The 9,621-nt window shown below is 38.3% G+C and overlaps 1 long non-coding RNA gene across 1 annotated transcript; it reads left to right on the top strand.

The window, feature by feature from the left end:
• Positions 1 to 1,931: 1,931 nt before the first annotated feature.
• LOC109379529 (uncharacterized) lies at positions 1,932 to 8,452 on the top strand. Its single transcript, XR_002123221.1, has 3 exons — positions 1,932 to 1,989; positions 5,953 to 6,149; positions 8,419 to 8,452. It is a non-coding gene; the product is annotated as an uncharacterized LOC109379529 (long non-coding RNA).
• The last annotated feature ends 1,169 nt before the right edge of the window (positions 8,453 to 9,621 follow it).

Consider the following 9,621-nt stretch of genomic DNA (forward strand, 5'->3'; position numbering starts at 1 on the left):
GGAAAGGATAAAAAAAAACTAATGATATTAAGGAACTTTCAGAGGTTTGATATTGTTAATACACATATTATCTTGAGACGTACGTGCACAATGTAAAGTTGAGTTTTATTTTTAAATAAAGAACAAGTGTACTCCAGGTAACACTTTTACCTCTTACTGAATCTTATTACCAAATTGAGAGAGAGTTTATATTAAAATCCAAAAGAAAAGATTCTTGATGAACATGAGCACAAAACCGTTCTCCCATCTATACCTCTATTTGTGAACGTTCCATCAGTTTTACAGAATGAGAAAACCTGGACTTTTCCTTCATACGACATTCAAAATTTCACTGACCTAACACAATATAAATTAACCTAGGCCTTCCACGGGACGGGCACTGACTGATTAATTGATTTTATAATTGATCAGTTAATTGATTTTATAATTTTACTGACATGTAAGGATCCATTTTATAGGCTATGTTCTTAGAGTGTTTAACATCAGTTTGTTCAAATATTTTCACTCAAATATTTGCTCCATAATGACTCCTCACTGCCCCAAACCCATCTAATATGAGCAAGAATTGGTCATGGTATGTTGTGTATTTCCTTTAAAGTGTCTTCTGAGAGTGTCATGGAGCATTTAGATGACACTGATGTTGTATAATATTTTATTGCAATGTTATCACATGACTATGTCACACAGGTAAAAGTTTCCTGCATCAATAAGACTTATACCATTGCAGCTGGCTCAGTCTGGATTTGCTTTAAGTGGGAGCTTGTCCCATACACTCAGTTTTAATTATAGAGACAATCAGAGGAGGGATCGGGCACCTGGAGCATAATTCAGTTAGGAGAGCTCAGTTAAAGAATAAGGGAGGAGATGGCCAAAATGAGACAAACTGTCACTGGATGAAGGAAGAAATTTTTCTGCAAAATTTTTTTAAATGACACTTGACTCTGTAGCTGAAGTTGCAAAAAACAGAACTGTGGATCATAACTTTAAAAATACCTGTGTGAGAAGAAGGGTACAAAAATAGATTTATGATGCGACTCCTCTGAAAGAATATTGTGTCATCATGGTCTCTGATAGAGTAGTTTTATTCTTCTTCCCTGAAGACTATGTAGGTGAGAGTAATCGATCCATGGGGATGTATTTGATTTAGGAAAAGTCAAGCCTGAATTAGTATGGCTGAACAAAAAAAGATTTGGGTTACTATTGGTTTAAAATGAAGGATTTAAACTGAAGAATTTCATTAGATGTTAAAAATAACTGCTCACTGTTGGAACTGACTTTAAAACATGGTGAACCCTTTCTTGGCGTCTTTACAAATTGGTTTAAGTTATATTCCATATGGGAGTTTATCTGACCCTTGGTGATCTAGATAAACCCTGGATTGAACCTCTTTCCATTTGCCTCAGAAGTCCAGAGCTATTCCATGATTGTTGGCTAATTTCTGGATAGCTTACTCTTTTATGACTTCCTGTGCTTCTTGGGCTCTTATTCTACACATGCTGATTAGGTGCTGCCTCATGTAGACCTGGATATAAAATAGCTCCTGTATTGTGTTCCTCAGAAATTGAACCAAAACATTGGTAATCATTATGTGATTACTGATGATTGGAGAGGTGAGGGGCAGAAACACATCACTTGTGTGGGGGGCAAAAACACATCACTTGCGAACAGGACAATATAAACCATTTACCTCCTGGGCAAATGGTTTTACCTCTCACCTCCAGAAGTGGTTTTACCACTTACTTCCAGAAGTTTCTTTCCTGGTTCTTTTTCTCTGCAGTACCTGCTTTTCTGTTTTGCTGGCTTGTGTCTCCTCTTCTCCCCCACACTATTTTGGACCCTGTCCTCAGCAGCAAAACAGCACATTCCTCCTCTTACCTCATGCATAGCAGCTTCCCCTTCCTCTGAAGTCACTAGCTGATACACTCCCAGCACTTATTAACATGTTTTCTGAGCAGGAATAGTTTACAGAGAAGAACGCTGGACCAAATGGTAGGATATTTTCTAACTGTATTACGTTATGTCTGTATTTGAATGAGACAAGTCTGGTGTGGCCATGTTGAAAATCATTAGGATGGAACAAATGACTTCTCAAAAGTTTATCTCACTTAATCCGTAGCAAGTGTGGGAGGAAAATCTTTTGCTGTATCCTCTTAGCCTCAGTGACTGGGAACCTATGAATTAAACTAACAAAAGCCAGATTAACAAGAAAAAAAGGCATATGATTTTTTATTGATGTTAATATTTTGACATGCTTGGGAGCTTCACAGAAAACAAGTGAAAAACTCAATCAAGTGGTTATACTCAGGGGCTTATCGACCGTTTCAACAGGGGCCAATAAATATATGAAAATATGTTGGGAGAACTAATAGAATGTAAGGTTTATCTTAGTATAGTTTGTTTATGTAGACTCCTCTGGTGCCAGCTCTCCATCGCTTGTAATAAGGGTTGTTCTCCTCATCTTGGTACAGGAAGGGGGAAACTTAATGCCCTACTTTTAAGTAGAAAAGGTAAGGCAGAGGGCTCTGTGCACTTGCTGTTTCTCAGCTCAAAATAATCAATATGCCAAAGTGGCATATTTGGGGGTGGCATACCCTGATCCCCTTCACAAATATCTTTGTCCCCACTTTACAGATGAGTGCTCTTTGGCAATAAAATGTTAGGAAATTTTCCCACGATGACTCTGGAGGTAAGGGGTGAAGCCTGTAAAAATACTCAGTTTTACTGGCTCCTACTCACACATGTTTCACGAGACTTTCTATGGCAACCAACGGTCAACACAATTTTCTGAACATCTAGAATACACATTTTGAGACTTGACTATATACTATTTTGTATTATTTCTTGTGAATATTTTCTCCCTGAAAAGACAATAAGTACTTCTAAGACCAACACAAATTAATGGACTTCTCCTCGCCTATACCCAAGGTTAATACCAGTCCCCACATTTAATAAACACTTTTGGGTTTAATTTAATAATAACTTTATGCTAACTTTACAGTTATGTAAATAAGAGGAAAAAGTGTCTTTAAATAGATCTTATAATAAAGGTGGCTTTATTGATATTTTTAAACTCTCAGGAACCAGGATTAAAACAAGATGAACATTGGAAGAATCATCACTCAGGATTAACCTTTAGCAAAATGTTGTGAAATGCAGTTTTGTACGCATACATCAGAAAATTTCATTTTTCCCTTAGTGTTGTTTGGGGCTTTCCCAGGAGTTCTTTTTCCCAAGTCCATTTACTGTTATCCTTCTATCTGGACCCCAGAGGGATCTTGTAGCCCCTCCCTCCACCTATCCTTGTAAGGTGTTAGTTAAATAAAGCCATTTAGCTAAACAGGATTTTAAAAAAGAAGGAAGGAAGGAAGGAAGGAAAGAAGGGAGGGAGGAAGGAAGGGAAGAAGGAAGGGGTGTGTGTGCACACGCGCGTGTTGTGTGTATATGCGTGTGTGTTCAAATCAACAGCCTTTTATTTTCATCACGCCTTGCAAACCTTGTAACCGAGCACTGAAAACTAGGTGGAGGATAAGAGAGTTCCTCATGATCTTGTTTGCAAGGAATGCCACATGCATATGAGTGCCCAAATTGTTGTTAGATGGCCTATAAAATGATGGAGAAAATACATTTCTCCCCACAAGGAACTTAACAGCCAGTCTTCTCATGAGGGAGACTTTTTGGCAAGGGTTCATGAATCTGGCTGCAACTCAAAATGATAAATTAGTGAAAGGGTCTAGAAAAAAAATAATAAAACCCAGATATTGGGTCTTTCTGTTTTAGCCTTCCTTCTTGCAGCAAAGAAGGCAGAGCTCACTGCCTTTCTGAGTGGCTCAGCCAGCACTCCCTGGGGTGTTCAGAGGATGCACACTTTTGAGAGGACAACTAGGAAAAACTAAATCAGAGCCAGATTCTGTTGTTGATTTTGTGTATCATTGGATTTGATTACCTCTTTTCTCTGCAGGAAAAGACAATATGATATAAGGCTAAATTCTCCTTCCCAGGAATTCTCCAGTAGAAGACAAACTGCTATACTCTTTCCTTCCCACCAGGCAATTTTATAGTAAGCCCTACACTTACCTCTATTTTTTAAGGTACAGATTGAGGCTGATTAGCCTCTTGCTTCAGAATAATTATAATAGATACACCAATGGAATAGATAATAGAGACACCATAATGTTGAGCAAACATTTGGCTATGCAAAGAGATGACAAATTTATGACAGCTGTTAACAACCTCTGGCCATTGGGAGATGCTAAGGAGTTCAAGTAAAGAGCCCTGTTGTAGGATGAGGTTCTGTCTGCCCTTGACACAGAAGGGAAGAGGATTTTTCAGAGCCTGCAGGGAAAAACGCAATGTATTATATGACCTCAGTGGCCCATTACAGCGGATTGAGACATATGGGCAACACATCAGCACCTCAAGCAACTGGTCTCCAAATGTATCCTCCTTGTAGATGCTATGGCTCACAGAGCTTCAGTGCTATGTACTTCTTTAAGAATAGATCCATTGTTATTATCTTGAAGTGGAACATCAGAAATACATCAGTTTTATGTCTTTCACTTACCTACAATTTAAAGTATTATAACATTTGTGCTTCTTTTCTGTAAGAAACTACTACAGGTTGACCCCGGGTTTCCCCTTACAAAGTAAATTGAATAGTTAAGGGTTTAAAAGATTTAGCTCATGAACTAAACTCTCACATTAACCATTGTGTTGAGTTGGAATTATCGTACTTACTGGTGGAAAGTAAACTGCTGTAATAGTTCAGAGTGAACACTGAGTTTTGTCAAACATCTGTCACTTTCAATGACAATGAAAATTACATTTAAGAAGCCACTTTGCTTCTGGCTTAGCAGTGTGGTTTTTTTTTCCATATCATATAAAATAAATCTGTGAAAGTCATCAAGGAATATCAAATACTTGGTAATGAAATAAAAAGTCCACTCAAAAATTATTAGCTGAGATTTTTTTAGATATTAATCAAAAAAGATTTTAACCTGCTTCATCGGTAATTAAAATAATCTATATTGACTTTATTCTTTAACTTTATTTCTCTGGAAAAAAAAGGCACATTATTCTCTCTGTGAAAGTTCAATTGCCAGTTGAAACTGCATTAAGTTCTTAAGCTATTGAATTAAATTTGGTGCTTTGGTGAAATTATTTACTAAATAGTGTTAGCTCCAAGCTGTAGGAACATGAAGAAACTTATAGTGAGTCAATAGTGATAGTAGCAAAGCTACCCCCAACTTATCTGCAAATAGCAAATAGCAGCTTCCATTTGTTGTAAAGTAATACATTTTCACATGGAGTAAACTAACTCCAGGCTTCTTATCAGGGAACACATGCCAATAAATCCCCCTCATGGGGAGATTGTGGTTATTAAGTTCCTTTAGAGGAGGGATTGTACTTTCTCCATCACTCTACAGGCCACCCAGCACCACCTTGGCCATTCAGAGGCACCATTGCAGTTCTTGCAAACAAGATCACAAGGAACTCTCTGGAGAAAAGTGGTCTCTTTTTTTTTTTTTCAATGATCATCTTAATGAATTAAATATGAGAAAAGGGAGAGAGAACCATATTTTAGCAAAAGAGACCATCAAACAGGGTCAAAACCCTGAGGTGGTGACACTGGAGCTTCCTTCACTCAATTCCTTCTCTTCACCTACACGGTGTTCCTTCACCTGAGAGTGGAACTCAGATTAAAAAACAAAACAAAAAAACCACGAGAGGGAATTGAAATAGCTGCACCTAAAGCAATAGGATTTCTGAACAGTAGATAGAAATCACCTAAGAAATACTAAAACCTTATTGTCAAAATCTTGGGGTCACATAGGAAATTGTATAAAGGGGCCCACTGGGACACATGTATAAAGTAAGAATAGAAACAACATATGGTAAAAGCATGAGAGAAATCAGGCTGCCTGTCAAATAATTACTGTCATTTTATGTACACAGGTGGAAAAAAGAGCAATGGAAAACGGACTACACTGATATGTGATGAAGACCTTTACAAAGCTGTAATGATTGCCAAGGTTCTTGATTACCATTACGGTACTTAATAGAAAAACTTCATTTCAAAAATGTTTTCCAACTGTCTTAAATCCTATGTGCAAAGAGGGAGAAAAAAAAGAAAGGACAAACAAAACAGCAAGGTAAGGCATTAAGTAGATATAGACGAACAAAACACAGTCTATATACTTAGGGAATTCAGAGTCTTTGGAGGAAAACATTATATAGAGATATAAATTAAAATGTAACATGGTAAATGATATTACAGAGAGATGAATAAAATGCTGATGGAGGACAGACCAAGTATGTTTCTTGAGGGTGGTCAGCATTCTCAGAGCATTTGAGATGGACATTGAAGAAATAACAATTTGCCAAAAAAGAAAAGAAAAATGCAAGTGTGGTATTCCACACCACCAGAAAGAACAGTCCTAAAGTCTGGCATTTTTAGGAGGAGGTCAATGAGAAAGGAACATAAAATGCATGAGGAATGCAAATGCAGGAGAGGCTGCAAAAGTCTGGTATCAGCCAGAACAAGAAGCCTCTTCTAACCAGTGAGGAAGTGGTTCTCCAGCTTTAATAAGAGACAGAATCACTTGGAGGAGGGCTTGCTAAAATCAAGATCACTGGAGCCAAGAGTTTTGCTTTCAGTAGGTCTAGGGTAAGGTCCAAGACTTTGCTTGTCCAATAAGCCCCAGGAGTGCTAATTCTGTGGATTCAGAGACCCCTGTGAGATGGTACCCTGATAAAAGGTGTTCTGATTTCTTCCTGAGGGCAATAACAGACAAGAATGGGAAACAATAGAGAGAACTTTATGGAAGAGATACGCATATCATTGACTTTGGTTTACAGTGTGAGATATCACTAGACTGTGAAAGTCTGGTAACAGGAAAACCAATTAGAAATTATTAAATATTCTAGTTGTGATGTAAATGAGATAGTCCTATCCTAATAGAAACTGGGAGGAAGAGGAATGGCTAAGAAACATTTCTTAGGTAGGAGCAAAAGGATTTAGCATCCTCTAGGATGTGACAATTGAGAAAAAGAAAGAAAGAGGAATGACAGAGTAAGCCTTAGTCGAAGAGAATAGGAACATAATAAGGGCATTAACTAAATAGTAGAAGACAAACTATTGGAGTAGGTCTCAAGAAGGAAAGGTAGTGTGACTTCTATTTCCAGCAATATTGCTTTATAGATAGTTTAAAAATACACCCTTGTACATTGCCGGCTTTGTGCCCTCCTTTTGAGAGCCGTGCAAATACTCTGTGTGATATTATGATGATAAATATATGTCACTATACAGTTGTCCAGCCCATAGGATGTATAATACCAAGAGGGAACCCTAATGTAAACTATGGACTTTGGGTGATCATGATGGTTAAATGTAGGTTCGTCCTTGGTTAAAAACAAAGAGAGAGAGAGAGAGAAAAAAAATACTATTCTGGTAGGGGATGTTGACCACGGGGGAGGCTCTGCTTGTATAGGAGTATATGGGAAATCTCTGTACTTCCTTCTCAAATGTGTCATAAGCCTAAAACTGCTCAAAAAAGTAGTTTTAAAAGAAGCCTTTTTCACACATAGCAATGGCATACATTGTCAAATGCTACTTGAAGGTTATAGAGGACACAGGACAAAAAGATTGTTTGGGCTTGGCCTGCCAGAAGTCATTGTCTTCCTAGTAAAAAGAGTTTCCCTCAATGGAGAGAAAGGAAGCCAAACTGTAATCAGCTGAGGAGTGCATGGGAATGAAAGTGGGCACATCAAGCGTGACTATGCGCTTAAGAAATGTGATCATGAAGAAAAGGAAAGACACAGGAACTTGATGGATAGTTGGATCAGGAGAAATTGGCGGTTGTTGTTTGAGGATAAGAGGGACTTTCAGCTTATTTGGAGGCAAACACCAGTAGAAAGAAAAGATCCAAAATTCTTAAAATTAGATAGAACTGATCAAGGAGGGCCCATAAGATAGCAGAAAGTATTGAGATGCCAGCCAGAGAATGCTCCTTTTTCTACTCTCTTCCACATAAATGATAGCTAAATTGTTGTCATTAAGGATACTTTTTGATTGAGGAGTGTGGGATGTGAATGTTGGTTTACAAGTTAAGTTGCAGCTCACCTCTTTATTATTATTATTATTATTATTATTATTATTTTAGTTAAAGTTTATTGGGGTGATAATTGTTAGTAAATTTACATAGGTTTCAGGTGTACAATTCTGTAATACATCATCTATATATCACATTGTGTGTTCACCACCCAGAGTCAGTTTTCCTTCCATCACCATATATTTGATCCCTTTTACCCTCATCTACCACCCAACTCCCCCGTTACCCTCTGGTAACCACTAAACTATTGTCTGTGTTTATAAGTTTTTGTTTTTTTCATTTGTTCGTCTTGTTCCTTTGTTGTTTTCAGTGCCAAGACATGGAAACAACCAAAGTGTCCTTCGATAAATGATTGGATAAAGAAGATGTGGTATATATACACAATGGAATACTATTCTGCCATAAGATAAGATGAAATAATGCCATTTACAACAACATGGAAGGATCTTGAGATTATTATGCTAAGCAAACTAAGTCAGACCTCTTTATTTATTTATTTTTTAAATCAACCTAATTTCGATTTCCAAGCCCTATCCCATTGGGCAACTGTGAAACCTATCAGTCCTTCTGTGAGAGCCTGTCCCTGCCCAACTCAGAGTTGTGCTCTGGTCCTGGGGTCCCATGAAACGACATCAGGGCTTCCGCCCATCTGCAACCATCCTTGCAATTACCAGTGTTCCTTTGACCCTGTTATTATGGCTCCTTCAGCTGTGGCAGATGTGCTTACGCCTCCTTAGGAATCTACTGTGACATTGTGTAAGGGCCCGGTGCCAGCGGCTCTGCCATGGCCCCCCTTTGGGAGCCCTTCCAGCTTTCCAGGCACTGCCACTGAGGATGCAGATCTCGCTGCTCCTCTGATCAGCAAGCGCCTCCTTCTCTCCCTCGGCTTTGGGACCCTCTGCGCAGTCTGGAGGAACGATTGTTCCTTGACGGTTTTCCAAGGCACTCTAGCTCTGTCTTTAAATTACACTGCCCCTCCCCCCTCCCCTTTTCCTGCTTTCTTCAAAACCTAAATCCTCTGAAGGTTTGAGGCTTTGAAGAAATAAAAGAACGATATTCAAGCCAGTTCCACTTTCTGTCCTGCCCCTGAATTGCTTGAAAGGTTGGGTCTGGGGGACAGAAAGGAAGCAGAAAATATGGGGTGGTGGGGGGGCTACTCATACACACACATGCATCCAAATACATCATGTGCCGCATGTCTACCACTCGTTTTATATGTACTGACTCATTTAATCCTCATATAACCACACAAGAGAGGTAATATTATCTTCATTTTATAAGTGAGAAAGCAGAGGCTTAGGGAGATTAGATTATTTGTCCAGGTATTAAAAAATAGTACAAAGGATAACTAAGAATCTAACTAAAAAAATAAGCTTACCCCCAATCTATCCAATTTATCACTCTACTAACCTCTGCTTAACGATAAGCTTTCTAAAGATAAAATTATATGGACCTCTGCACAGACCCACTGAAACAACAAGGATCTTCACAAAGGTCTGACATTTATGTACAA

The sequence above is a fragment of the Hipposideros armiger genome, unplaced genomic scaffold (genome assembly GCF_001890085.2).
Source record: "Hipposideros armiger isolate ML-2016 unplaced genomic scaffold, ASM189008v1 scaffold_27, whole genome shotgun sequence".
Classification (NCBI taxonomy): Eukaryota; Metazoa; Chordata; class Mammalia; order Chiroptera; family Hipposideridae; genus Hipposideros; species Hipposideros armiger.